At 40.3% G+C, this 27,863-nt stretch overlaps 1 non-coding gene across 1 annotated transcript in view; it reads left to right on the forward strand.

Moving 5' to 3' along the window:
* Positions 1-27,863, forward strand: part of LOC104693102 — a 59,659-nt gene that overhangs the window by 18,882 nt on the left and 12,914 nt on the right. The window contains exon 2 of the transcript XR_002046829.3: positions 7,981-8,097. This is a non-coding gene — a transcript (uncharacterized LOC104693102). The remainder of the gene's footprint in view (positions 1-7,980; positions 8,098-27,863) is intronic.

A 27,863-nucleotide genomic window follows, 5' to 3' on the forward strand; every position in this document is an offset into this window, starting at 1 on the left:
AAGAATGCATTTGTTCATTGAAACACAGAAAGTCTCTGGCTGATCCAGAGCCAGTCTGGATAAACTGCTTTATTCAAAGAACTTGTAAATCAAATGCTCATTATGACTCTGAGGAGTGCCAGTAGAAATGGCCAGCCCACACACCTTGCAATCTCTAGCTCTCCCTAAGCAGATGTGAAAAAGAGAAGGAATTTAAATATTAAGCATAAGCTGAGAAATGTGGGGTTTAATCTTTTTTCATTCTGAACACTGTGTCAGTTTCAGGTCAAACCTAACTGTGATGAACAGTTTTCCTGTAAAGGAAAAACCCTTATCAGAAAGGCTCCTTAAAACAGCTTATGAATTATTTCATAAGGAAAATAGCTCTTTTCAGAGCATGTTTCAGAAACAGGAAGGCCAAATATGTGTCCTGGGTTTCCAGCAATAACAAGGCACAGCCGTGCTTTGCATGAGTATAGTGATTTTATGAGTTACAGGATTTCATGCACAGAGTCCATGACTAGAATCCCCAACAGTCAGTTCTGAGGAGCTTACCAGGAGTGTATAGTTTTCAATTCACAAACTTTTAGACTGATTAAACTGAGCTCAGTGTATTGTCATCTTGCAACACAGATTTTTCTTTTGGCTTGTTCATGCTGTAATAATACCAAAAAAAAAAACCCAAAACCCAATCCCAGACAACCAACAATATAAAAACTTGACTCTGGAATTATACTGAAAAGTCTGAAACAGTACTGATGTGGAGTTAAAATTACTTCCTTGTTTTATTTGTGAAAAATACCCTTTCCTAATGTGTTATTCATTATGGACAGAAATACTCTGGATGACATCAGACCAATTGAGAAGCAATTTGAAGAAAATATTTTCTAGGAAACCGTATGCTATTCCCCTTAACCACTGAAATGAAATAAGCTAGCAAATAAATATTCAACACTGGTATTTTATCCACTTTTCCTTAACCGATCAGAACCAAGCTGTGAAGCATGGGAAAACTGAAATTACTCTATTGTGCAGGAAATTTGTGCACAGTATGAAAATAGATGTGAATGTGTGCATATGCACAGCACTAATGTTGTATTTACCATTATTGAGGTTGACAGAATTGCTTATTACTGCTGAAACTTCCTATTGTGAACAATTAAAGATAAGGTCTTTGCCAAAATGTAACTGAACTGAATTTTCCATACCCGAGAATCTGCTGGAGTCTGTGGTTTTGGTTTGTTTGGGGGGGGTTTTGTTGTTTCTGAGGCTAAACTTGGCAACCTCACTGTTCCTGTGATGTAGTGCTGAGAAGGGGAGAGAGATGCCGGTGAAAGGAGGACAGAAGAGGAAGGGAGAATTAATTGAGTAGTGTCCAGACCAACTGAACTGCTCATTCAGACTTGAAGGAGCAAGCTGTGGATCCAAAACAGTAATACTGCCTCCTATTACTGCCCTTTAGCAGTAATAGGAGGGCCAACACTCCTGACAGATCTATTCTGCCTTCTGCAACTTAGTTCTGCCTTATCTTGTGCATGTCTGTTCAGAGGGTTACAAAGCCACCTGAAATACAGACCTGAGAGCTCCTGCCAACATGAGGGAAATCCCAGATGATGAACAGCTGGTTCTGATGATGCCCCAGGTTTCACTTCCTTTTCAGAGAGGAAAAGAGCTAAAGGATTGTTACCAGCTGCTGTTACTGGGAGAAGCTGACAAAGTGTTTTTTCAATGGGTATTTTCAGTTTTGCCCTGAATATAGCTGGGATGCAAGAATCAGGCTAAACACCTCTCTCAGCATTTTTATTGTAACTGTGAATCACAACACATTCCATTCATTACAGGATGAGAAAACATACATTGTTGATTCCTGATACAGAAGTTACCGTGTCAGAGCCTTAGCAGGGATAAATTGCTGTGGTACCAGTGAGCCAGGCTGCATCAGCGTATGCACACAACTGCTTAAGTCAGATGAATTGGCCCAAGTGAAGGATAGTGGGATGCAGAGAGCATATAGAGTATTTCTGAATAAAGCCAGCTTTTTCACACTGTGGTTCACCACATTTTGGTGTAGCTCCAGTTCAAGTGGCCAAGACTGTTGTAAGTTACCAGCATAATTAGTTCATCTGTCTTATGCACCTGGAAATCAGAGTGTGGTGATAAATTATTCCCTTAAGCAGATTCAACCTACAGTCAATAATGATGAGCCAAAAAAATTATCTTCTGCCTGAAGCTTGAATTAGAAATGCAAGTTTTTCTGCAGGGGAGCTCCTGTAAGGCTGAACCATAGGTGCTACTACTGTACTTGGTTGTTTGGGGAGATAAGAAAGTGCAGTGCTTTTTAAGGTTGATGCTGGGTACTGTGGTTTCTAGGGACATAGGATTTTCTGAAGAGTCAAGGGCAATAACTAACCAAGGCTGATAAATGGTGTTAAAATGTTTAACAAACAGTTGCATCCTGCAGTATTTGGTAGCCTTTATATTTATAATGTTATTATGTTTATAATGTTATTGCAAAACTGAAGTAAATATGAAAATTAGAGTGCATATTATAAAAAGCATGGACCAGCACAGTGGTGAAGTACAGAATAGCACAGCATAGCTGGAATGAAAATGGTTGCAAAAACCTGACACTGTGCAAAGCCTGCCCAGGAGGTGATAAGGAAACTGAAATTACTATCACTATGCAGAGTGTTGCCTTATCACATGAAGCAGAAGGTAAAATTGACTATCAGGATTTATGTATCTTGTTTCCAATATGAGATTGGTCATTCAGACCAGGCAGCATTAAATGACAGCTTAGTTTTCTACTGAGTGAGGATATTCCCCTCAGAGCATTAGCTTAGACCTAGAACTTTCACAGAGCATAAAATCAAAGGTGAGGTACCAGGAACTGACGTATTTTCTAAGAATATCAACAGACCTGGTCAAAGTAAGTGCAAGACTCTAAAACATTTGCCACTCGTGTCTCTTTACTGTCATTTTACTGTGATCTGCAGTGTATTCAGCATATTTGGAGGAATCAGATAAGGTGGTTAGTGTTGGGGTTTAGGTGTTTAAATATTGCCCAAGGAGAGCTTTGATCTACTGACAATTCTTTTGTACTGAATTGGTAGCTGTAGAAAGATTCTTGGTGAATCCTCTGAGGTGAAGCTCAACATGCCTGTGATGTTTCCCTCGACCGCTTCTAAGTGCATTAATTAAACTGATTCAATATCCTCACACCTGGCTGGTAGCTGTGCACTTGAAAATGCTGGTCAGATAGGATTCCAGCAATGGCAATGAGATGTTCAGGCATGCCAAAATGCTTCTCAATGGATATCAGTAGGATGGCTTATCCCCTGGGATTTTGCTTCCCCTAGCTTTTACCTCCGTAGCTTTCTTAATATAAATGTGGAAAAAGACTTGGAGAAAAGATGCAGAGATTTTAACAGGACAACGTCAGTCACCTTTGAAACAACTGTAGGGGACTCCAAATGATGCAGAACTAAAGAACTGGCCAAGCTCTGCCTATCAACCCAGTAATAAGATTGATTACTGAAGCTGATGCCATTATATTGGTATAGGTGTGAGAATTACCGCTTTTAAAGTAATGCTTGTCAAGAAATGAGTGTCACTGGTTTAAATTTTAATTTCAGAGCTAAACATTGTTATCTTGCAGTGAAACTATTGGGCAAATTACAAAACTGGTGTTTTGTGGAGGGATTCATGACACATATTCTTGACTAAAACATGAACAACCCTATTTACTAGAAAGACTTTTTTACTTTATCTTTATATCCCGGGTAGAATAATTTAAAAGCTTTGATATTATTTGGAATAGATGCAAATTCCTCCATCTGATAGGGAAACTTCATAACGAAGCAAGACCCTTGATTTTAATTTTGGTGAGTTAAGTATGTATCATTTACCCAAAGCCATTTTATTTCCTGACTTTTCTTGCAGAGTAGTTAAATTTGGAAGATTGTTAAACGTTGGAGATATTGAAGATTATTTTTGAAGCTTGTTGAAGTAGTTTAAAATATTCCATATATCTAGGTAATGCCAGTAGGCTCTCATTTATTTTAAACTTTATATGTTAAGTATTCCAATAGGCATTAATTATAAAAGCAAAACTATTAGAAGTTACCTGCACAAACAGATTGGCTCTTATTTATTTAAGTTCAGATGAGAAGATTGCTTTTGTGGCTTAGATTCTGGGATGAGCTCTAATGATTAATACCAAGGAAACATGAATTCTGAATGTACTTACATAAATAGATGCATGACCTGATGTCAAGTTCTGATACAGCTTCATTGCAATATTTAAGAATCCAAAGGGGATGATAAAATACCCTAACTAGACACTTACAGGATTTACCTCTGCAGCAACCTTCTTTTACCTGTGCAAAGTTAGGAGAAGGGGTAAAAAAGGGGAAAGGAAGTAGAGTTTCAAAAAGAAGGTGCAGCAGGAAGTATTGCTGGAAATTTGCTTTGCCTTGATAAGAAATTTAGCAGAGGTGCTCCAATTTGAAGTGAAACATTTACCTGTCCTAACAAGTCTAGGGTTAAAAGTGGTCCTGTGTGATGCATGCAAATCAGAAGTTGACCTCTGATGAAGCCTGGGGGAGTGTCTAGCCTCAGGCAAGCTTCATGACAAAAAGCCCAAAATGGAGAGGTCAGTGGAAGTGCTCAACAGTAACTCCTCCTCCACACCAATCTATAGCTGCATCGTACTCAGATTCTGAAAAAGCCATACCTCCTTTTGCATGGAAAAGTTACTCCAGTGCTGGTTTGTTTACCTTAGATGGAAAGGATAATGTAAAAGGGATGCTATTGAGTACCTGGAGACAGGAAAGAAAAGTAGATCACCTAGTAGGGACTGTCTTACTGCAACAGCAGGCAGTACCAAATAGTCAGCCCCATTTTAGCTATGCCCTTGTGCTGTCAGATGCATCAGAATTTACCTCTTAGCAGCATCATGCTCACAGCTAATTTCCACTTGCCCTTTAGCAGTAATAGGAGGGCCAACACTTACCCTGATGTTGGCATCCCTACAAGATACTTGAGTAAGACATGACACGTCCCTTGTGGATTTTGCCCCTTGCTGCTTTTTCTGTAGTGGCATAAGCTGACCTCTGTTCAGGAAAGTACCCAGAAATGTGCCCAGCCAGCTATCAGAGGTGAGAGGGATACTTGAAAACATCTGAAACACCTTCCTGAGTTAGGACATTTAGCAACCCTGCTTAGGATGCAAAAGGTAAATTTAGGGAACAGTGATAAACATAGCTGGATACATGTTTACTTTTGAGGGAAGTTAGAGTGAATTATTCTAGTGCTGTGTTGGTAACATAGCCAGTTCTGGTGCCCAAACTTCCATTATGGCACTGAAATGAAGTGCAATATGTTCTACACACACATTTGCAAAATATTATGTACCCAGCTAAACAAAACAAAGACATAATTGTCACAGTGTATTCGGGCTTTTCCTTAACGAGCACAGATATATTTTTAAATGCTAGGTGAACACTACGTGCAAATGTTGCAATGATACTTCATCCTTAGAAGCAATAACAGAGCCAGGGGATAAACTAAATGAAATCACAGCATAAAGAGTAATTTTGTGCATTTCTTTTAGAGAATAATGGAACTTGAAGAAAGTAATTGAGTTTCCTACCTACTGAATAGTCTTAGGGGACAGACAGCCAAAAAACAAAGTATCAGCTGTTTTGATATTTGTGCTGGCGCAAAGTCCCAATTAATTAGATCTAGTGTTACAGTTATGACTCTGTAGCATTCCCTTAAAGGAAGTAGTGGAAATGGATTTTAAGACAATTGAGATTTCATTCTTGCAATGGGATGTCTAAATGGAGATCAATGAATTTGAGAGTTAAAAAAGAGATGTATTAATAGTGTTCTTCATTTGTCCATGGCCTTAGAAGAGAAATACACCAAATTTATTGCACTGTTGACTATCTCAGTTTACCTGACTGGTTTTCAAAAACACTGCAACAAAAATATATGGATGAGCAATATTCATGTGGTTTGGATTTCACTTGTGTTATCAGTTCTTGATTCTGACATCCTGCAACAAGTTTGAGTTGCATTACACCCTCAAAAAAAAAAAACAAACCACCTTTTTCAAGTTTTTTGAATGTAGGCTTTTTTACTCTATTAAAAAGGAGGGGAAAAAATAGAAAAAAAGGGGGGAAAAAGCAGTGGGTATTGAACAAACTCAGAATTACTGAATTAATAGCCATGATCAGGTTTCTCAGCTTTCTGTAGCTCATTAAGACATCACTGTGTTGTACTGCTTCAGGGAAGTTTTACGTGGCAGTGAATCTGTCCCACAAGGAATGCCTCCCACCTGAGCTCTGCCAACATCCCAGTAAGACATTTCCACCACATTTTCCAGCCACCTGCAGCCTGACACCCTTCTAGCCATTTTGAAAATGAAGCTGTGCTGTCTCTTGTCAGTGAGTATAGAGCTGGAGGGCACAAAGATGATTTTCAGGACTCTTCTGATTCTGACAGTCGTGGAAGAGAGCTGATCTGCACTGGCCCTTGTGTCACTGATCTCATGCTGCTTGGCTGTGACCTGCCTGAGGACCTGCCACAGTTTGGCCATTTTTTGTGCTGCATACCTTTGGTCATGCCCACATCTATATATACAGTGACAAAGGTTGGAAGCAGCTAGAGAAAAGGGCTACTGGAGCCCAAGTCCCCAGCCATGCCCCTTGTAAATTCATCTTTAAACAATGTTGCTCCACCATCTGCCAAAGTCCTGGATGGAGATTTAGTATTTTCTCAAAGGGATACAAATTTAGTAGGGGGCTAACCACACCCCGTCTTTAAAATCATCAACTACTTTTCCAGGAATTATGTGGTTCTTTGATTATGCAAAGCAAGTAGAGCAGATATTCCTGCTCCCCCAAATCAGCTCAAAGTGTACTGGTATCCACAGTTTAAGGAACAGACTACAACTCAGCAGTGCTCTCTACCTGTATTAAGGGCTTTTGGACAGACATTGGTCGAATGTTGTCTTGGGATTTGCAAAACACGTTTTCGTAGTGATTGAGATGAATTATGGCTTTTATCATTTCAATGTCTTCATAGCATAGTGTTTTAAGCAATTATTGTTATCCAGCAATGGGCAACAGTGGTTTCCTTGAAGTAGCCTGGAATTCTTGAGCAGCAAAAGCACAACGGCCTAGGATAGCCTTTCCTCATGGTGTGAACTCTTGAGTATCTTCTTAAGTGATAAAGATTTCTGTAGTAGTGTAAAACCCAAAACCCTTCATTTCTGGAGCTGGCAGGCCTGATGAACACCAATTCAACACAGTGTGTTTTGTTTAGAATGTCTGGTTATTGTTATAGTTTTATCAAATGGACACAGACTTCTCCCCATATATTTCTTATTATTTCTTCTATAGAATTAGAGTCTTTGGCAGCCTAGGAGGATTCCTATCTGAAAGTGCTTAATAATTGTTAAAAATCTGGCTACCATACTAAATAGGATGCATTTCCACTGTAAGTGAATATGGGGAAATTCTCAGTCACCAACTGCATGGTACAAAACCCACAGATCTGGCACTGGGGCTCTCTTTATGAAAATTTTTTGTGACTCCTCATCCAGTGAACGAACTTTAAAGTTCATGTTAGTTCAAGTTTCTAAATCCAGCTGTCAGTATTTACAGTAACTCAGAAAGAGTGATTAACAGTGGTATTTTCCTTCTTGTGGAAATAGAACTTTCTGAATACATTAAGTCCAATTCTTGTCCAAGAGCCAGATTTGCCCTTACTGCAAAAGCAAATTAGTCTTGTCATTCTTAGGGTTTGATTGTTTTGGGTTTTTCTGGTTTTGTAGATATGTGTGTGTGTGTGTGTGTGTGTGTGTGCGTTTGGGGTTTTTTCCTGTGTGTCTTAGTTTATAAGACTACAGAACAGATTACAAATGACTGGTCTGCTAGACTGTTCTAGATCATGCTGTGAGCAACACTTACACCCTCTTTCCTCTACATCTAGAGTATAACCTGAAGAAGATTGAAGAGGATTGAAATGTTTTTACCAAAACTTGGAAGGAAGAGAACAGAGTTGCCTCGTTTATTTGAAACCCTGTCTGCTTGGAAAACAAATGTACTAGTAGGTTACAAATATTCCTACTGTAAAATGAAAGTATTTTCTGAATTAGATGGCTATGAACTGGGTCACCTGGGAGTAATTCAACTGTGTATATGCCATCAGAGAATGTACCAGGAATCCCCTGAGCAGTTTCTGCTGTAGCTCTAAGTCCTCTAAAAATGATCAATTTTACAGCTGCCCCCCCAACAGAGCTCCCCCTGCGCACTGCAAACCAAGGTTAAGTCGTGAACCTGTTTGGCATTTAATTCATATCTGGTCTTAGAATTCCTTAAATAATAACTAAAACCTAAAATGCTTAAATTTTTATTCATCCTGCTGAATAAAGATCTCTGGAACTTGCTATTTTATTAATAACTTGGGCTTTCACTTTTTTCTGCACTATAATGCATAGTCTGGATAGAAATAAATATTCTTCATTTAAACTCCTACTGAGTAATTACAGTTTGAAATTGATAGAAATCTGCCATGTAACTCCATAATCTGTATTTTTCCTAATTGTTAGCCTAAAATCTCTTACAGAGAAAATGCACACTATCAAATTGACCAGCCAGCATAAGTGTCCTCTCAAGGTGTGCACACAGCATATTCTGAAATGCTATTGCCCCATAGGATCTATAACAATACTCTTACTGTGTTCTGCTCAAATATGAAATTCCTCTCCATTCCCAGGCTCTGTGCTGAAGGGCTGAGCAGCAGGGGTTGTGCAGCTGTGAAAGGGACGGCAGCCAACCTTCACTCTGCTCGTGCTGATTAAACTCTGCTGCCTTCAGAGTGCTCACGCCCTGGCTCTGAGACCTATTTGTTCAAGTGGCTGTTTCTGGAGACCTTCGAAGGCCTTTTACTTACATGCATGGGGAAGAAGTATTAAGAAAGTAATGTATCAGAACAGCTGGAAGCTGACCAGCTGTTGGAGTGAGCCTCCTTTGGTCCTGGCACTTCTCCTCCACAAGCAAAGCAAGAAGCTGCTCTTTGGTACTCTCCAGTGTAGGCCACCACTGGGAGACATCCTTTGTATAACTTTTTCTTTAGGACTGAAAAAAGAGAAATGGCAAACAAGCTTCCATTTCTTTTCAAATTCCTCATTTTTCTGGAATTTGAAGAGAACACAATACATTCCTTGATCTGAGATCACGTGCCCAACCTGGCAGTTTCTGCATGCAAAGACCTTTCTCCATTTTTACTAAACATCAAGAAGTCTCTCTATCTGGCCTGCAACTATAGTTGTTATAGTTCAACAACTTTCCAAAGTAGAAAATTTGGGAGAAATATAAAGAAGATAAGAACTTAACTTTTATATCTCTTCATTTGAAACACCTTGAAGAATCCATTTCCCTTTTCATGGTGTATAAAAGATTTTTGCCCTAACTTCATGAAAAGGGTTCAGTGAGGTATATAGTCTTTTGGAAACTATTAAATGCAGACATGAGACAAAATTAAGATTCAGGAGTATCACTGAGAGAAGAATCAGTTTTGTGTGCACGTTGTTGTTGTTGAATGCAGACTTGCCAACAGACAGGTGGGGACAGCAGTTGGCAGAGCAAACTCTTTTTTTCCATGTTTTCATAAACAGTGCCTGGTAACTTTGGCTGAATTATCAAGCAATCAGAAATTTAGACACCTTCAATTAGCACCCAAATTTAGACACCTTCAAATGAAACATTTTAGCAGCATGGTTCAACTAGCATGTTTTTCCTTCACAATTGATAAATTCAGTTGTCTCTGTACTATCTGTACTTCCCTGTGAAACATGTTTTCCTTTAATTTTCTTTAATTTCCCTGAAGACCATTGTGAACTATTGTTATGGTCTCAGAGTAAAACAGAACTAGAATATAGCTCTTGGTGCAAAAAATACAGCAAGGCTGCATAATAGTCTGCAGGAGGGAGCCAAGTTTTCCTCTAATCCAAGGACTGGAGTAGATTGCCTTGGAGATAACCTGAACAAGTGTGTACAGTGAAAGACCTAAACACAGAGAACTGGATCACACTCATTAGTCCTGCTTACATGCCTGCTTGGTATGTCCTCATGATTCTTTAAGATCATGCCTTTAATTCCACTTGCCATCAGGAAGCAATTTTTTTCCCCGTTTAAGGTAGGAGAGACTCTCCTATAAAGGTGCAAGGATGCTGACTGGAAAGATATGGACACTCTTGGTACACCCTGCTCTGTGCAGTGTCCAACCTTGGCCTCTCCTGCTCACTCCTTGTGCTAGAAACTCGGTAGGCTACTGAGGACTGGCTGAATGTATTGAATTCCTACACTGAATACAAGAATGTGTGAGAGGACCTGTGCTGCAGGAGGTTGTTAGATTTATTGTCTCATTTCAACCTCAAAATCTATGAAACTATCACACATCTCTTTGATTAAAAATTCTGCACAGAAATACTTTATCTGACTCTGCCTTCTCAGCTGTGTTCACTTATGACTTTCAGAGTCAAACTGCTGAATGAAGGCATGTTCTTTTTTCGTCAGCGTTAGGCTGTATCTGCAGCTACCACCCTTTCTGAGTGAGCGCAAGTACCTTTCAAAGTGTCTTTAATCACCTTTCTTTAGGAACTGCTCAGTCCTAGCTCTGCAACGGAGAAATTTGAAATTAACACTTTAATCAGAGCAGTAGGTATTTTTAACTAACAGTTATTTCAGAGTAGCAGGTAGGACTTTCCAAATCCATCCCTGTTGATCTGTGTTCATTTCAAAAAGATTGGCAAGAAACAATAAAGCAGTACTAACTTTTCTGAAGTGCCTGTTGGAATGCAGAGAGCCTACAAATGTAGTGAACTTGGGGGTGCTGTACACTGTGACTTCTTTCAACTTGATTATGCATGTTAACAAGAAAGGTTTCTCTTGTTCCCTGGTGACATTTGGGATTTTGGCAGGTACAGAAAAATAATCAGAACCATAAGGACCAAGTTTAGCCAACTGACTTACTGTTTTGGGGAGCTGGCTGAGGGTTTCATAGAAAGAGGGGTAGTCTAGCAAATGACCTGGTGAAGCAGCATTAGGTCCCACAACTGTCTTAATGTTTTCTTCCATGATACTCAGCTGTGCTGGAAAACCTTTCTCTGTACAAAAAACTGAGCTGTCATAAAGATGCTAGTTATGTTTTTAAAAATTAACAATGTAGCTTATATGAGTCAGAGAGAATGAACATTTCTGTGCTGTCTGATTCCTGCTTGGCTCAAAAACATAAAGCTGCAGACTAAGAACTAAGGTTGCATCAGTTTCTCCTGCACATCAAATGTACAGATATTAACCTGCTAGAACAGATTGATGTTCAGGTGGGATGTGAAGCTGTATGTAAATGCAGTAAGATAATTCATTGCTGAGCTTTTTTTCCCTACTGAGATGAATACCCTAAAAGGAGGGGAAGAAAAACCTGGTATTGTGCACTTTGTGGAAGATGAGCTGGAGCAGACACCCAGCGAAACACCCAGATCCCACCACCACTGGGATCAAACCTCTGAGATGCAACAGACAGCTTTGTGTAGGGTCTTCTCAAATATGCTGAATGTGTGCATGGTGCAGCTTTTAACCAGCAGACCTTGTAAAGCCTCTGCTGATTCGAGACCTCGATTGCAAGTGCAATTGTGGGCTGATTTGGCCCACATAAACAAAGTTGTGCATGCACTCTGCAATCAAGGGAGCACATGTGTGCAGCTGTGTTTATCTGGAACAAACTTTGCAAATCAGGATTTTATTTCTAAATAGCACGCTGACAAGAACAAGGTCATGGAAGTCTTCCTAATAGCACTCAGAAATAAATATATATTTTTAGAATGTTACCTTAAGAGCTTAGAAATTATGATCTAATTTCTCACAACGCACTGGGGTTTTTTAGTGTTTTAACCTTCACTTAAATACACCCAGCTACAGGACCTCTAAAATACAGCTAGTAAAAAGCCTTAGGTAGTTAATGAATTGGATTTTAGTAAATAAAAACTTGCCTAACACTCACCTTATCTTTTCAAAGCAAAATGTTACCAGAAAAACATATAGGATTGACTATGACATGTCCAATTTGTTGAGGTGGAATTCTATTTTCCATTGACTTGACTGGAATTGAAAGGCTGCAGTCTATAGAAATTGAAAACCTTGAACACTGGATTTCATTCATGGCAATAGAAGGTGTGTAAGGGTGTCTTAAGGGTTCTGTTGTGAAGTCAATTCTTAATTGACTTTTCTGAATGTACTTTGGAATGAAAGATGGACCATGAGTTTTCAGAACTTGCCTTTTAAAAAATGCAGTTCCTCTAGCTGACAGCATATCAGCAGTACAGCTGCTGGATGGCAGATATGAGGACTTCTGTTAGCCTGAAAAATTGAGGTATTCCAGACTGCAAAGTTGCTTCTGTAACTGTTACATATAGGACACACCCACGAATAATCAGGAAACTCTGGAAAAGCTGTGTCGATGTACAATATGCTAAATGCTTTTTCACAGAATCACGGAATATTTAGGGTTGGATGGGATCTCTGCATGTCTTCTAGTCCAACCACCTGCCAAGGCAGGGTCACCTAGAACAGGTTGCACAGGGACATGTCCAGGTGGATGTTGAATGTCTCCAAAGAGGAAGACTCCATGAACTCTCTGGGCAGCCTGTAAGAATTATTATAGGATTATACTAACTGAAGATGTTGCTTGTAAAGCATTGAGGAAATGCCTAAATATTTATTATGAACTTGTGGTTTTGGGGAACTTGGCTGGGGAGACCACCCAGAAGAATGAGAACCAGGCAGGCAGACCAAAACCAAGACACTGGATAATCATAACTGCCTTATATGGAACCTAAAAGAAAAAATATGCACTCTTAAAATAAAAACAAATGCTCTGTATGGCTCTTAAATACTTCTCCCTCCCTTACACATATTAGTCGTGTTGTAGCTTCGTATCTGTGCTGTCAGAAGTTCTGTTTCTGCTCTTTTAGATGGTCACATAACAGGACAGAGAAGCTCCTTTAGACTGAATGGAATGAAAACCATATGGAATGGCTGGTTGCCACTTTGATACATAGCACAATTCCCAAAAGACCAAAAGATTACCCAAGCTCCTCTAGTTGCAGAGAAATGAGTTACCAAGCAGGGGAAAAGGAGGTGATATGACTGAGAAAACACAGTCCATGAATCCTCATTTCTTAAAACGGGATTCCATTTGCCTGGAGGTATTGAAAATTATGCATTATATAAAGATTGCAACATAATAAACAAATGTTTGCATCTGTCTCTCCTGGGAAACAAACTGTGAAAGAAGATGTCTTTTATTCTATCAAGTAAAGAATCTTTCATAGAGAACTCTCCCAGGTAACTACATTTACTTTCTACCTATTCTTGAAAAAGTGAACTTTGTTTCCTATTTCAATGTACTTTTGTGCTACAAATGAGTTTTCCAGTCTCTTCCTTTCTCCGAAATACCTCCTAACTGAATTGGAAGTTAAGAAAAATGCTAAGAAAAGGTATTTACTACTTTTAATCACAACTGTAAGTCTCCAACTCAATCCTAGCTGGGCAGCAGCTGATTTAGTACATTCCCAACATATCAGTGATCACATCATTCAAGAGGCCTTCTTGTGCTGGGAAAGTCTGTGCTGAAATTAAGGTTCTGTTCTTTCTCCCAATCTTGCCCCAGCCAGTAGAACCCAATGTAATTTCAAAGGGTGAAGTACTGAGCCAAGTCTGTCGAGGGAGCAGTTTATGGAAGTTACAGCTGGTCTTTGGTGAGAATGCTTTAACCACACTATTAAATTTAAAGGATGTAACTCCACAAAGAAAACTTAATATTTCAAGGCCCCATACTTTAAATGCAATACCTTTATGCAAGCTTCCAGTGTTTGTGCTCAGTGTAAGGAGTTTGCTAATAATTTGAGATAAGTTAGAGGACTTGAGAACAAGCTGGAAAACATCCTGAATTAAATTTGCCTTAGGTTCCCCACATGAAATGGGTATACAGCTGTTTTAGAGCACTTCTTCAGCTCACTTCTGCCTTTGTGTTTGTAATACTATACCTGATGTAGGTTGGAGCCTGAGATGGTGTAACTTACCCTGCCTCAGTAGGATGGTCTGAGATCACACAGAATGAAGATTTCCATCCATCTGTCCTAGGCTTGCAGGAAGAAAAGAGTATTAATGTTAGGACTAGAAATATTAATGATTGCACTTGCTCTTGTAAGGGGAACTGTTTTAGATTACTTTTTAACAGTTCAGTTTCTCATTCTTTGCAGGTTGAGTGCAGTGTGTCTTTTGATGGGGAACTGTGAATCTTCCCACTTTTTGATAGTGAAGTGGGTAGCTCCACAGGTTGCAAACTACTGACAATTAAATTGGATTTTAAAATATCTGTCCCACATGCATATTTTCAGCTTGATTAAATATTTCAACTTAAAATAGTAATACTCTCAGTAACTGCATGAGAGGGCTACTCACTGTGTCAGATTGGATTCCTGAAAGTGAAGTTGGCCCAGAAATGTCAGAGTGATGCCAAATGGAAAACTGAAACTCCTGGCTTTTGGAGAATGTACTGAGCTTTTTCTGTGAAGCACAGTGATATTCTTTTATACAGAATGAAAACTTTCTGGAAGACAGGAATGCATTGTGGGACCTCTAGCTCTAAGCCTGAGAAAGCTCTTGTGGTATTTGTATCTCTTATTTCCATGTCCTTTGCCAAAGTTTCGTTATTCAGACACAGCTTCTCTGCTATTTCTCCCTCCCTCTCCTTTTGCAGCCTTGATGGAGGCCAGCCACATCAGCGACTGCTGCACAGGAGCAGCAGCTCAACCTTTCTTTTCAGCTGATTTACAGAATTCCACCTCTCCCCCTCACAGCAAGGTCCTGGTCATGTAGAGAACAGCATGTCGGTTCCCTGCTGCTGTGGCTGTGAGGCTTAATCCCTCTGTGTCCTCACACTGACCAAGAATGAAGGGCCCTACTTCTGCCCCCACTTCCACTGCTGACCTTAGAAGAGGGGAATGCGTGTAATTTTCAGGTTTCTGACATGCCCTTTTTGACTGGCCCCTGGATAAGAGTTTAACAATCTCAGGACTATAAAGGAGGCCCTTCGGACTGCAGAGTCTGGGAAAAAAGAGTGGGACGATCCCCTTTGCTTCAGAGCCCCCGCCCTAAGACAAAGAAGCTCTCTTGCTTTCTTGGGGAAGGATGGTTGAATATTTAATACTAGCTAAACAGAGTACCAGCTTGGTCTTGAGAATAGTGCAACCCCATTTTTAAACTAACTCAATAATAATAATTGAAGAGAATGGGGTGGGGGGGGGAAATAGCCAGAAAACTTCAGCTATGCTGTTTAAAGTCCAGTTACATTTTATAAGGAATGTAATAGCTCTTCAGTGCAAACCTTTGAGCAAAATCATTCTAAGTGTCTTTTACATAACAGAGAAATCCCTACTGTGTCACCTGGAAACTTAAAATGCTGTGGTTTGTACCTTCTCTACTCCAAAGCTGTGCACTAGACCTGTCAGTAGTCTAATTGCAGTTCCATAATTAATGTTTGAGCTGCGAGCTGCTGCTGCTGCTTTTGGGGGTTAATATACAAAAGCAGGAGGCATCAGGCTGGGCAGAAGGTTAAGGCACACTGAACACACAGGCAGGGTGAATCTGACTGTTCCAGAGTACATGTTGTTTGTAGGAACACAGGAAAAGGGGGTTGTGTAGGCCATGCCGTGGCTGCAAAACTACATTCCTTTAAAGCAGCTGTGTCACGCCAGATGGATGCTCTAAAGATTGAATATCTGCAGTCCCTGCTTTGAATGAGAATTCATGCAATTTTCATACCTCTTCAATGAAGTTTGTGCCTCCTTTCCAGACCCTGTATTGTCAAGTGTATGAGAAATGCCAGAGTGAACTTTGAGAGTACATAGTTAATAGAAAAAAGGATTATTGTAGTCCACACAGACCTCTCTAACATATACTGTAAAGAGACAGAAAATATCACAAGTTGCCCTTATTCAATATTTAAAAAAAAAAAGATTCAAAGCTTAAATACTTTGAGTAGTCTACTCTGTTTCCTTATAGCTAATTAACAATACTGAATTTTAGTAAATCAAGTATTTTTAGCAAACATATAGAAATACAGGTCAAATATAGACTAAAATATCAGCTACAAGAAAAAAAATTAATGTTTTTACATGCCATTTTCCCCTTATATTTCTTCTGCAACTGTGCCTATATTTAGCAGTAATCCAGTGCATCTTGAATGATATTTTGATCCAGGATTTTTCTGATTTAGATACCAACAGGCCAGTCCTGTATACCCCATTGTGACGCTTCCAGCACCTGAATTACAGATATTGTTTTATGGTAAAGTAATTACCCTTTCAATTTAGAACTATTTGCATTTCTGTATTTCTTATGAGTATGAGGAGCAGCAAGTAGGAAAATATGCCTGACAGTTTAATAAGAACTTCATTTTCGTGCCTTTCCAAATATGTTTTGAGAAACAAAGTCAGGAATTTCAATGGAACTGAATGACAGATAAACCACTCCTACCAAACCCTTCTGCTTCTTCAGAACCCCACAACTTCATACTGCAAAAACTCAACCCAAAATGTTACTCAAAAAAAAAACCCCTAAGGATATTTCAATGTCTGTATCTTTAAAGCAGAGGATTTTTAACAATGCCCAGGAAATCAGGCATAACTGCCAAGTAAAGGTAGCTGCAGCTTTTGGTCCATGGTCTCTTGTATATCTTTAGAGGCTGAACTGCTAATGAGAAACTAATTTGGGCACACAAAAAAAACAAAGAGGACAATTCAGGAGAGTTCAAAGGAGAAGCCTGGAAATTTGGGCAGATAAATGTGTGTTCTGCAATTTCTGTGTGAAAGAACAGAAAGGCAAATATCAGAACATCATTAGTGGAGTTCCCCTCAAAAGGGTAGAGGGTCATAAACAATTGCAGCCATGAGGTCAGCAAGAGGAGGAGGAGTTTGAGTAATCAGAGGTTCAGGATGAGCAGAGAATCTTCTAGAGAAAGTACTTTAGCATTGCCTTCAACTTTTCCTCCTACTTTCAGAAAAAGAATGTCACGTCTTGTATAAAATTTAAATAAAATTTTTGCTAACCTACACAATAAATATTGCACAGGTTAGTGGAAGTAAGTGAATCATCACCCACAATACTTGGATTGATGAAGAGCATTTGAAAGATGTTTCAATCCAGTTTTTCCTTCCTTTCAGTTCAGCTCACCTGGGGCTTCCCATGCTCTACAGAACACTTTAAAGTCCAGGTGACCAGAAGGACCCTGTAAAATTTTCCAAGGTTGCTTGTTGTGCAATCAAGAAGTAGAACAATAAAAAATAAATCACTCACAGAGACAGATGTTAAAACAGTTTGCAAACAATTTCCAGAGTTCAAGAAGCACTTGGACAATGTTCTCAGGCACGTGGTGTGGTGCTGGGGGTTGTCCCATGCCAGGCTAGGAATTGGATTAGAAGATCCTTGTGTGTGGGGGTCCCTTCCCCGCCATGTAGCCCTGGGAGAGGGGCCCTGAGGGCACAGACGCGGGGTTTCCCTGCCCCTGCTCAGCCTCGTTCCCATTGGTTGGTTTGTGTTCCCTGCGCGGGCAGAAGGACCCTTGGGCCCGTGACTGGAACAGTTCCTGAGCAGAGCTCCGGCCATGCGGCTGGAGAAATAAACATCTCTGAAACATCTACCAAGAGTCTGTTTATATACTTCTTTCTACGGGCCTCCTGGTTTGATACACGTGTGTTACAGAATCCCAGCTGTAACAAATGGTGGAGAATTGCGGGCAAGACACCGATCCCTAAGGACAGAAAATTCGTGAGTAAAAGCCACTCTAGATCTCTCTCTTCTCATCTTGGTTTGGATATTCTCTCTGGACTACGGAAGAATCGTGGGAAATGTGGCTCTCTGAGCCACAGAAAGAAATGTATCTAGAAGTTAAAGGAATCCTTGAACAGCAAAACAAGAAAGTGTTTGTTCTGGGAGATCTAGAACATTTTTTTAACTGGCTTTTCAAAAATTTCTTCTATATTTCTCGAGACTTACTTCTTGATATTGAACCTCCTGGAACTAGTCATGGGTGTTTTTGGTACGAGATCTAGGATAAGATAAGGGACCAAACAAAACATGGACTAGCGACAGAAGCTCTCCGTGGACTAATTGTAATCAGTGAAGCTCTTGAGGAGCATTTGTATGGTCCCATTACCCCTAGAGCAGAGGATGGCCGTAATCCTGTGGCCGAGACCGTGGGGCAGCCATCCCAGGAGCGCGTGACTGCAGCCGTGCCGGCGGAGGTGCCTGCGCTGGATGTGCCCAGCCCCTCAGGAGCGCGCATCTTATCGCGGACCCCATCCCTGTCTCGGGGTCCCCGGCCACACGACCTCAAGTGAGGGAGTGACGCCGCAGGCGCCACGGGTGCCATGGGCCACGAGCAGCCAGGAACCGGGCATTGGCGTGGCAGGCCGCTTTGAGCACACGGCTCGGAGAGCCCTGCGGAGGGAGAAGCGGCGGTTTCCACAGCGACACGAGAAGCCGCGTAGCGCCGAGCTGAAATGGGGCCGCACCCAAAGCAGCGTGGAGTTTGCGGAGTGGAACCGCTCACAGGGCACGGGGCCAGCAGCGATGGCAATGCGGGGCCGTGCAGAGCCCAGACACACAGCAGAGCAGCGCTGCTCAGAGGGCGCGGAGCAGCCGCAGCACGGCCCAGCCAAGACGTCGGAGTCAGCAAGGCAGTGGCCACGCAAGACCAGCAGCCACAACAAACACACAAGCACATGATAGGAGGAGTTGTAGCAACGAAAGTCACAGGAACTGTGAAATGGTACAATGTAAAAAACAACTATGGATTTATAACACGAGATGATACAGGGGAAGATTTATTCATCCATAGAACTGCCATTAAAAGGAATAACCCTAAAAATTTCCTGCAAAGTGTAGGAGATGGGGAAGTTGTACAATTTGATATAGTGCAAGGAAAGAAGGGTTTACAAGCAGCAAATGTTACTGGGCCTGGAGGTATTCCAGTCAAAGGCAGCCATTATGCACAAAATTATAAACAACATCCATCCCAGCAACTCCCCTACCCACAACCTACTTTCCCCTTTTACCCTATACCCAATATGAACCCCTTCCTAAATTTACCCCATCCCCAGTTTATTCCTAATCCGTTTTTCACCCCATGGCTTCCCTACACAATTCCCTTTCCCTACAATTCCTCTCCGATGCCGAGGGGGGAGGGAAGAAATTAAACCCTCTCCTGCCTCAGTTTCCCCACAAAGCATGCTCAGAGAGTTCTGTCTCCCTTCTGTCAGCCCTAAGATGTTCCACAGAATCTGTTTGGACATTTAAAGGCTCAGGAGGGTGGCTTGTATTATTTTAAAACTGTTCTTGTTATGTTTATCCAGTTGTTTTCATTCTCCTTTTATTAAAATAAACGGGTGAAATGTTGGGGTCCCTTCCCCCTGCCATGGAGCCCTGGGAGAGGGGCCCTGAGGGCACAGACACGGGGCTTCCCTGCCCCTGCTCAGCCTCGTTCCCATGGGTTGGTTTGTGTTCCCTGCGCAGGCAGAAGGACCCTTGGGCCCGTGACTGGAACAGTTCCTGGGCAGAGCTCCGGCCATGCGGCTGGAGAAATAAACATCTCTGAAACAGCTACCAAGAGTCTGTCCTTATATACTTCTTTCTACGGGCCTCCTGGTTTGATACACGTGTGTTACAGAATCCCAGCTGTAACACTTGTGGGTCCTTTTCAACTTGGGATATTCTATGATTCTACAGACATTTCCCTATGTCCTGAGCAAACCACCCCTCTCCTCCTCATCTCAGTGAACACACACACTTGTGCAGGGCTGAAGCTTGATGAAAAAGCAAAACTGTGGCACTGATCACGGTTTGTTTCTGTGTGAGAGATGGCAGATCAGTTTAGCCCAGCACATGAGGAATTCAGGTCAGCAAGCGTCCAAAATGGGTTTAAGTATGCTGAGTGCTACACAAACAAAAAAACTATGAAAAATGCCCAATTTTCTTATCTATAAATCCCAGAATGTAATAAAAAGTGACTCCTATGTGAATTAAAATCAAAAATCCCCATGAAAATCAGGCAGACTGGAGAGGAAACATTATACCAAACTGTCATGGGGCACTGAAAGATGTCTGGGGCCAGCAGTAATATTTGCCAGCTAATCCTTAACTCCATATTCACTTTTAAACCATGAAGAGTGGTTTATTACAATACAGAAATGTACATGCTGCCATAAACTGTAGAGGTTGCTGAAACAAGAACACTGATAAGTAAAACCTATCAGAAGAAATAAATTAAACTTTAATCCAAATTTCCTATAGAATCTTAACTTTCTTGGTACTAGGCCTTGTTAAAAAAAAAAAAAGGGAAAATGTTCTTCAGGAAGCTTTGATGAAGAAGAATATTGAAGAGAGGGAATTACTTAGGAGTGGCAACTCGAATTCTTCTTCCCAAAGCCTCAGGTGCCAGAGATAAGTAATAACAAGTTATCATAAGTAGTCAAATTTCGGGTGTTTGGTGCCACCATTTGCCAGTACCTGCTTGACTGCATGTTCTCATCTTGCAGCCAATGCAAAGTAATCTCTAGCATTATAAAAATGTTAAGACAGTAGGTACATCAGGGTAATTAAGCACCGATATGGGTTTACAGGTCTTCTTTTTCCTGATCTAGAACCTAGATACTTAAAAATGAAGGCAGTTTCTCAGGTGTTGATTGGGTTTCTTACACACACATTGCTTGTACTTTCCCTTGTAGGACAAAGCACTTGTTAAACATACCACTCTTCCCACCAAGGTAGAAAAACATCTCAGAAGAACAGCACTTCTCATAATAATACCCCATAATGGACAGAGTATTTTATTTAGTCCTCTCTGCTGTGTATTAAATAATTGTTCTCTGCCTTTTGTAATTTTTTAGGTTAATACCGCTTAGAAATACTTGCTTTTATTTTAATATAATTTATGATTCAAGCAGAAGGGTCACCTTTGTGTTCTGTCCAGGCATCAGTGCCTTAATGTGCATCTAATGTAGGAACTTCTCAAATAACAGGGTTAGAAAATGCATTTGTTTGGCTGCTGAAGTCTGAAGGATACTGCATATTGCTATTTGCTAAAAGCTTCTCTTCCAGCAAGCTGTCAGCAGCTTCTATAGCCTAGGTGCTTGAGAAAATGGCCTGAACTTGTTTTCCTGGTTACTGTCAGAGAACATGAGGAAGGCTTTTAATTAAAAATCCAGTTTTTTCTAATGCTAGTGGCCTAAAGAAACAAGGCATTTCATAAAGAGTTTATTTCTTACAAATGGGGAAAAGGTAAAATAACGTTGCTGAGTAACATTAAACACTTTTCTGACCATAAATAGTTCTGGGGTTTTTCCTGCTCTTCTTTGGCCTGTCATTTATTCTGTGTCTGATCAGTGGAAGTGACAAACACCAGCAGTGATTTGTGCACTGTGAAACGGCTTTTGAAGCCTGAGGATGAAGGAAGATATTTGCTTGAGCCTGTTTCCATAATCAGTACCCACGTCAGTGGTGTCCTGTGCTGATTCTTTTCACTTTATATGTAACTTCCATTTCCTCATAAGAAAGGTAATGACAGCAATGCACTTTTTTTCTTAATCTTTTGCTCAGTGCCATTCTTCAGCATGTTCCAGATACTACTTGCTTTAGAGCAAACATGTCAGCACCATTCTGCAGCCAGCCAAAGATTTTTGTGCTGGAAATAAGTTTTATATAATACAGTCTCATCAGACAGTGCAGGGCTACTCAAATGAGGTGAATTTAACAGGACCTCAGCATTAGAGCAGTAGTTTACCTTTCTGCTTCCAGTGGTAAATTTTCACTGTAGGAGTGGTCCCTAAACCACAATTTAACTACACTGTCCAAGTCCTGATTCTGCCAGACGCATTCTGTCTCCTCTGCCTCATTGCCAGTGTAATCATACTGGTTTTTGCCCTGAGACATGCAGTTTGCTTTTTCTCAATTAAAGCACCTAGGCAGACCTCTAACTTTTTGGTAGTGAGGACTGCACAGCAGGTAAAGCTGCTCAGACATCAGTAAGCAGCTATTTTTTGGGGTTTCCTTCCCTCCTTAGTACTTGCTGCCCCTGCACAATGGAAAGTGAATTTCATATAATACTGTTGCCTTATTTGGCCAGATGCTGCTATTTCCTCATGGGTAAAATCAGTATTAGTGAGACAAGGAATCCAAGAGCTTCATCACATCTGCTTTGAGAGCTGGAATTGCCTCCTGTAACTATCATGGACCAATGTGGGATTAGGGAGGAGCATGCAGGCTCCTGTGAATTTGACCACCCTGTTGTTGTTGACGTATGGGATAGAGGTCAAATACCTGGTTGTTTACAGACAGAGTAACAGCAAATGTCTTGCTCACAGTGGCTTCTGTGAGAAATTCTGTTTTGAAATTTCTTGGAGCTAAGTTGTTTACAGCATCATATCATTCTGGAAAGCACTTAAATAGTACAAAATACATTTTGGGGCATATATGTAGCTGAGTGAATCAGAGGCAAGCAACAAGAAAAATCAGTCCTCAGATGGGAAGTCCCAGCTTGTGTAAGTGATGTTAGACAACACAGGTAATGCAACTCTCCATGTCCACAGTCCCTCCATTGGTAAAAAGAGGGATCCTGATCCTGGGGATGCTGAGACCCCAATGGGATATCACAGGAGAACTTAGATCAAATTGGGTTGGTTAAGGAATCTCCAGTCACACAACACACCTATAGAGGAAACTTCAGAAATGTGCTAAATTGTGGTTTAGGTTCTGGGTAGAGGACTTCTTATGTTTTACTCTTGTTTTGACATCAGAAAGACCTAACTGTGACCTAACAACAAAAGGAACAGCTCTCAGTAAGCTTTTTTCTTTACAAGAACCACAGTAGTGAAAAAACCCACCCTGCAGCACTTATTCTTCAGCCAAAATTTCCTCTGAAACATGGTGAGTTCCTGAAAGAGTGATTGTTGACATGGAGGTTCTGCATGCTAGTGATGTGATTAAGAAGAATATTTTAGATGGGTGGGATTTGCTAACAAGGCCCAACATGTCAAACTTAAAATCCGTTAATAGCATTCACATCAACTTTGTATTTTTACCAAATGGCAGATAGAATCCAATTTAGCCACTTTCATGTAATTTTTTTTTTTTTAATTCATAAAAACTGGAGTCCTGCCATTATTCATAAATGAGGCTGGAAAAATCAGAGTAAACTGCTGAATACCATCAAATACTTGGCTCAAATTCATTTTGGAAAATAAACAGCTCCAACTCAACTGCCAGCACTAACTAAAACTCTGCTCTGTTTTTAGCTGAAAACATGAAGTTGATCCATCTGAACTAGTAGTCAGCTTCCTTGCACATAATTTCTCACACCATTACAGCTTCTGGTCTATACACACCTACTCACAGATAAGCCTGTGTCATTTAGTTTTGCTCTGAGCAGGAGTGATAGCAGAACCACAGTTTAGCAAATTTTCCTGCTTTCTCTGTTTCTCAAATTTTCCTGTTTTTCCAGTGGAAAGTTGAATATGTGAAGGTGATTTTATTGCACCTGTACTGAATGGGTCACCCTTAAACACAAATTTGATAAACTGATGAAGATTAAATCATTTAATTAATTTCATCTTGCCAGAATATGCAGGTACTTACTGTCTCAGACACTTCAATTAAGTTCTGATTATTACTAAATATTCTGAATATTACTAAATATTTTCACAGGTTTTATCATCATGGGATCAGACTGTACACTTGCTTGGATAGAAATAACATGCTGAATAGGATTTTTCTTTTCAGGGTTATTCAGGCTTTTCTAAGGTTTATTTAAATGCAATATTGGAGGGTATAATTGCTGCCTCTGTGCATATTGCACAAATGACTTGGCCTGTGACCCCATGTGCAAGCAGACCTCGGCTGGGGTGTAGTGTCAACACTGCATGCAAGGTAGAATATGCTAAGCAAATAAAAATGTCAATAAAGAATAAGCTTCTCCAAAGAACAAGCCAGCAGCATATTAAAGGTAAGTGTTCAGGGGTTACTCAGTGTAGTGCCAGTAACATACCTGGTTTGGGGTGGGAGCAGGAAGAAGGCTTTGTGAAAACCCACAGGCAGTGCTGTAACATCACTTGTGCATTTAATTACATCCTGTTAACCATCAAGATGTTTGCATTTTTGATTCGGCAAAGTGCCTCCAGCATTCCAAAAACAGCTTTGAAGATTTCTCCCTAGCTAATAATCTATCAGTTTAATTAGTACACAAGATAGCTGACGAGATGAGCAAGTACCTCCCCAAATAACTGATGTGCCAGTTTTGCGGCAATAAAATCCTCACAATCATCCTCCTCCCCACTATTTAGTGTAAATCAGAAAATCTGAAATTTGTTTCTCCATCTGAAGGAAGAGAGAAAAGCAAACAAAACTAATAAATTGTTTTACTACAAGACTCGGGACATTTAAAAAGTAATGAAACAAAATATAGTAATTTAGAACTTGATAGAAAGTTGATCTTGACCACATATGACCAGTTTATTACCTAAATATCTTCAGAAATTCTGGCCTCAGCTTTCAGTGCTCTGGTCATTTTTCATGTCTTGCACTTGCAACAACCATTTTTTCTTTTCCTTTCCTTAAAATGTAATCTTGCATATGCACACAACTGATTGCAACTTCGTTGTGTGGCTTTCAGCATCACTCCTGCCAACCAACTGAGAAGTAATTAAATCATTTTGCAAACTGCAGACATATTGCTTTTGCCTTTGGTAAAATTTCAACGTCTTTCATGCCTAGAGGAGAGCTCAACAGCAACATCTGAAGTATGTAAACAAAGCAAGATGGCTAAGTATAATTCAACAGTAGACATGATTCTCCAGGTACTTGGGCTGCTTTTTAGAAAAAGCTCCTGGCAATGAACTTTGGGCATGTAGGACACCTCATTGTCATGTTAAAATTGCTTTTTTCACTTTCTGTGTGCAATTTTACATAGTTTATGTCTCAGAATTGATCTCAACTGTGGAACGTTCCAGATCTCTTAGTACCCCACTTAGTGATGAACTAAAGAACTGACTAAGCATATGGAAGATTTATAGTATCTTTATCAAAAGTGACACATTTTGATAATACATGTCAAAGTAATATTTGTTAGACATGCAAATGAAATGTTATAATGTCTGCAATGCCACTTTCTGAACTGAGTGGGAATGAGGGTGTTGGAAAGGTCAGGTGAACATTATGATGAGGCAGACTTACTTCCTAGTCCTTTACTAACTCTTGTATATTTAAATCAGCAATATCTCATGGCTTCTACTAGTTCAAGCATTGCAATATTTGTTGGTGCAGATTAGGTGCTGCAGTTTTGCAGCTGTGTAGGCCTGGAAGAACCACAGGTAAACATGTTCTTCTATGCCCTTCTTCACTGTCTGTGCTTCTCTCAGAGGCTCTGGCAGCCTCTCTGGTTTTAACCATGTTCATGTGTGAAACAGTGAAATTTTTGATTGTAGGAAATAATTTGACTAAGGTAGAAGTGATAGCTTAAGGAATTGATGCAAAAGAGCAACTTTAAAAGAAAAAAAAATGCTGTAGTCATGTCCCAGCCTCAGTTACTGTAGAACTGCATTTTAGGGCACTCACCACTTTGTCAGACTAAGCCTTCCTTGAGGTACCACTAATACAAGAGCTGGTTTTTATCACAGTTTTTATCTGCTCTAGGGTATAAAAATGGAGTATCAGTATAAAATAGCATCAAGAACATTTTCAACTACTTCTTGAAATTGTTTTGTAAGGCAAACATTCCTCGGCCACTGTTTATTTTCAGCCATCGTTCTGTTTCTTAAGAGTTTGTGGAGATTTTTACCACAGAGGATCCAGTTTCACTTGCCTGGAACAGAAACCTCTTTCTGATTCAGATACTTTCTGATTCAGGCACTGCAACAGCCTGAAAGAGATTGCCACAGAATCCCACTTATTGCCCTCTTGCCCTTCTCTTGGCCTTCTGCTCACTGCTTCCTCATCTCCCTTCCAATCCAACAATGTTTGGATAGCTGGGAGGTGAAGTTCACTTGCCATTTCCTTGGTTGGGCTGGTAACTCCCCAGAAGTTCAAAAAGAAACTCGTGGCACAGCCGTAACAAAAGAGAACAGCACACAATGGAATTGCTTGCAAGTCCATAAGCAGAAAACAGACTTGATGAATTCCCAAGGGCATGGGCAGGTTTCCCTGCCTCGGTCTGTCAGGAGCAAGTGCAACAGCATTAGACCTGTCAAGGAATGGCTGGGCAAACAAGGAGATCACTCATCAGTGTCAGTGACAAGATTCTGAATTTGACAGCACAGCAACGAGAAGAATAAGGATGAGTTGATAATGGAACTGCATAAGCAGCACTTCTGGTGATGGGAAAAGCACATGGGAATGACAATGAGCTGCTGTCAGTATCTCTCCTCCATGGTGATGGGAGGGAGCGAGACTTGGAGTTTTATAATGACAGGTTAGGGAATGTTCCAGGCTATGAGCTGCAGAGTCAAATCCCCTGGAAATACAAACACCACTAAATCACCTTCATGGTACTTGCATATCCAAAAAATATTTGGAACAGTTTCTACAAGAAGAAGAAATGCATGAACCACAGGGCACCCCATAAGCAGCAACATGGACCTTCATGTGCAGCTAGTCTTTTAAATTCTGGGAGCAAACTCACCAACTTTTACAGGTCCTACCTTTAATATTGATCTTACTTGGCCAACAAATACATAAGTGTAATAAACTCATTTTAGCATCAGAGAATTTTATTAAAGTGAAGAGAAATCAATTTAAAGGTCTACAGTTCAGTGCAATGCATTCAGCTAAACAAATTCAGCAGAAGTGATGCTGTCCCATCAAAATGAACAACTCCTCCACAGAATATTTTTTAAAGAAATCCTGGTAGTATTTTTATGATTTGAAGAGTCTATCTGGTATATAAAACCCCCAGATTTAAGAGCTGCTTCATCTACAACCTAATAGACATTGAACTCCAGTCCTGAGAAGGGACTCAAATCTTTTTTCTTTTTTTTTCCTTGCTATGGATAAAGCTAGTTCCCACAAAACTATACCTCCCTATATGTAAACCACACCACAACGACAACAAGATTCACATTTCAATCTGTAAGATCAGAGCACTCAGAATGAACAAGTTCATTACAACCCAGGAGTCTATAGGGAAAAATTGATTTACTGATGGATTACAAATAGTTGCTGTCAACATGTTTTTCATCAGTTTGTGGAAAAATAATTTTGGAACACAAGGCTGCACCCTGTGTATAAATTTTTCTGTAGGCTCAAGACTCCTGTAACTTCTTTATTTTGTAACTGCAGACTGGAAGAGGCATGGCTCAATGTTAACTTGTTAGGGAGCTTTATATTTCTTGCAGTGATAATATCTTTATACCATTTAATTGTGAGTTGTATAGCATTATATACTGTGACATTTTTGACAATGTGTCTGTCCAGGGTCCTAGCTATAAGTGCCAGAATTCATGACTTTAAAGCTACATGTATAATTCTAGAGATAATTCTAGATTCTTCAGTTATAGGTGTGTCTTAAGAGAAAGTGTTTCTGCATGTAGACTAACAACCAAATATCCCTGAAAGCAGAGTCACAGGAGGAGCTGATGCTGCCGGGAAATGCTCAAGGAAGGGCCACAAAATCCAACATTAATTCTTGCATTTAATTCAGAGGTCAAGTGAATTTGTATAACTTCTGAGCAGTGGCGTTACGTGGTCTTGAATGTTGAGTTTTACATG

The sequence above is a fragment of the Corvus cornix genome, chromosome 9 (genome assembly GCF_000738735.6).
Source record: "Corvus cornix cornix isolate S_Up_H32 chromosome 9, ASM73873v5, whole genome shotgun sequence".
Taxonomy (NCBI): domain Eukaryota; kingdom Metazoa; phylum Chordata; class Aves; order Passeriformes; family Corvidae; genus Corvus; species Corvus cornix.